Genomic DNA, 3147 nt, shown 5'->3' on the forward strand with positions numbered 1-3147 from the left:
TTGAAATAGTTCCATGCTTGGACTTCTTCCCAAGCTTTAATTAACACCAAATTTATCTAAGATACATCATTATCTTTTAACTCTCTCCTTACCAGGCATTTTTAGAATTTCCCCGGAAAATTCACACCCACCCAACACAAAAATAGACTTTTCCTAATCAAACAAAAAAGTAACAAGTATATTCTATACAGAATGTTGTTCAGAAAAATGATGTCTTTATCACAGTATTTAGTATTGTTTGCTGAAATCGAGGCATTTCTTTAGAATTTGTGGTGTACAAGAGAAATCAAAATGAGAAAATTGTCGGTTGCATCTTAACGAATATGACGATTTTCCTATGGATGGTAAGGAAAGGGTTTACTGATGCTATACATAAATACATAAATATAATAAATTAACAAAACAAAAACGATAACAATCAGGCAATCAATCTTGCGGACTGGTGGTGGAGGCTACTGGTAGGGTCTCCTGTTCCTTGTCATCTATTGTCCGTAACTGTTTCTCATTTCAATTTCATCCTTGTCTTGGAGTGAGGTTTTGCCCATGCCCTTGCAAGCGACGTTGGAATGTTTTGTTTGGTTTATTCATGTCTTGTTCTCTACTATAAAATCAAAGAACTTTATTTTTTAAAGGACAAAATCCCTATACCTATTTATTGTCGTATTTAAAAGATGGAGATAAATCTAAACTGGCAAAGTGACGACAGACATTGGGTTGTCTCCCATGACTGAGGTTAAAAAAAAGATTCCAAATGAACTGTTAAGTAAAGAAACCCAAACTCATAAATTATGTATCAGCTCAAATGAACAAAGATGATCTCCAGATGTTTTGGCCAATATATTCTTTAAAGAAATAAAAAGGGCTGGCGGTTAACTCACTCAACCCTAACACCGACTATATCCGTAGTTTATCCGGGTTACTTTTATTTATTACATTTTTCTGAAACAAATTATAGGCGTAGTATCAAAGCTAATGTTTTTAGTTTTTACATATCAATAGTAGTTGAGCAACTTACCAACGTAGAAAGTTTTAAATACCTAGGTTCAATAGTGACAACAGATGGAAGATGTAACCGAGACATACGAGCAAGAATAACTCAAGCCAAACAGGCCTTCATGGACCTGGGAAACATTTTGAAAAACAAACAGATGTCGTTCGGGATTAGATTCCGAGTCTTGAAGTGCTACGTGTGGCCAATCTTGTTATACGGATGCGAAAGCTGGACTACAAATGCAGAAACACAAAAGAACATTGAAGCTTTTGAAATGTGGTGCTTGAGAAGGATGCAGAGAATATCGTATACTGCACACAAAACGAACGAAGAAGTGCTAAAACAAACATACCAACAAAGGAAACTAATGCCCTTAATAGTGGATCGAAAACTATCCTTTTTCGGACACATAGTAAGGAAAGATAAGAATGAATACCTGGCAAGTTGTGGAAAAATACCTGGTAAACGCGCCGGGGAGACAAAGAAAAACACTCATAGACCAACTGAAGGGCTTCACCAACCTAACAATCCAAGAGCTGTTTGAAAAGCAAGAGACAGGGAGGAATGGAGAGAGATAATTCATGCAGTATCGAAGCCTGGACCAGGCATGGAACCTAGAAGAAGAAGTAGTTGAATAAAACTATCTATCCACATGCTCATTTTTAATACATTTATTCCAATTTTGAAGAGTAGCAAAAATCTCTGGGATTGAGTGAGTCAACATTGAATTGGTCCGTAAAGCCAATATTATATTTTTATCTTCGAGCACAGAATTACTGGTGAATCTAAAAATTATAAAACTATTTTTTTACAGATTGCAAAACAAGTAACTTGCCGCTCTGTCTTAAAGGAAGGGCCATTCTTTCATTGAATGACTCAAATGAATATTAAGATAATCTTCTCGGGCGTTTCAGGAAAGAAAAAAAAAGCTCAAAACTTGTCCGCTGTATCGGACCGATCAAAGCCGATGGCCTAAAATATTCGTCTCAATCTATGTTAATTTCACAATACAGTAGTATAAGTATAAATAAAATGAGGACTGCCTGTTCGCAATAGCCATTATCGTCCCTCAAATTTTGCCGGTTCTCCACTTGTATTTGAAATGAAAAAAAAAAAGAATTGAGCAGACTGGAGCTGGAAACGTATATCTTAGATTAGACACAGTCAAAATGTACAATGTTAGTTTTAGGAGATGATATGTATTTTTTTTCTTATAAGTCAATTTCTGTTATGTAATGTCTTTATTTTATTTTTTTGGAACAAATCTGTAAACGTTTGAGTGTGTTCCTCTTCGTGGGGTCCTGTGCCGGTGTCTGGATGATATTTTTAGGGGATCTCACACTAAGTAGATTGATGGTTTGCTCTTGGAAAAAGCTGGTTCTAAACCAAGTTCTTGCTGAAATTATAAGAAAGTTCATTGAAGAAATGTTCATTTTGCTTACAGAAAGAAAAACAAACACAGGACCTAAACTGCTCTTGTCCGGGTTGTGGATGTTCAACTTAAAATTACCGACAGTCTCCTGATCCTAAACTCCTTGACTTATCCTTACCTCTTGACACAATTGATCACAACTATCTGTAAAACGTTTAAAAACAATTTTCGACATTTCTGACGCGACACTTTATCGGTTTATTTCTTGTTTGTTAAATAGACAACAATTTGTGGTTGTCGCGAAATTGAAATGTGATCAATTTTTTTTATTTGAAAGCGGTATCAACTAAGGTTATTTTTTGAACCTGTGCTATTTGTTCTCTACAAAAGCTTTCAGAGACTTTGGTCTGTCTACCTATGAATATTATGCCAATGGAACTGCGTGTATTGAAACTTAAAAAACTTACAAACTGTAATAAGCACGTGTGAAAATGTTTACTTGTTCTCGGGGATTTGGTAGGTCGGAATAGGCTAAAGCTGAACGAGGTTATATGTAGATTATAATGTACATTTCACTTGCACACAAATTCCCACAGACTAGGCGCATAACACCTTTTACTTTTAACCAGTTAATTGCCGTACTCTGGAAAGACACGAATTTTAAAAAATGTCCAAAAAACTTGACATTCAAATATTGATCGATTTAAAACGACCCTTGGCAAAAAAAAATCTCAAAGCTGTGACTTCCTTTAAGACCTTATGAGATCGGAACCAATCTTTTGAC

General features: G+C 35.4%; 1 protein-coding gene across 3 annotated transcripts in view; it reads right to left on the minus strand.

Moving 5' to 3' along the window:
* Positions 1-1622: 1622 nt before the first annotated feature.
* LOC144976339 (uncharacterized) overlaps positions 1623-3147 on the minus strand; it is an 8132-nt gene continuing 6607 nt past the window's right edge. For all 3 annotated transcript variants that reach the window (XM_078920574.1, XM_078920572.1, XM_078920571.1), the window contains one exon: positions 1623-3147. This exon is cut by the window's right edge and continues 1145 nt beyond it. The gene's annotated coding sequence lies outside the window, so the exon portion shown is untranslated.

The sequence above is a fragment of the Berghia stephanieae genome, chromosome 7 (assembly GCF_034508935.2).
Source record: "Berghia stephanieae isolate SIO BIC M18660-M18661 chromosome 7, UCSD_Bste_1.3, whole genome shotgun sequence".
Taxonomy (NCBI): domain Eukaryota; kingdom Metazoa; phylum Mollusca; class Gastropoda; order Nudibranchia; family Aeolidiidae; genus Berghia; species Berghia stephanieae.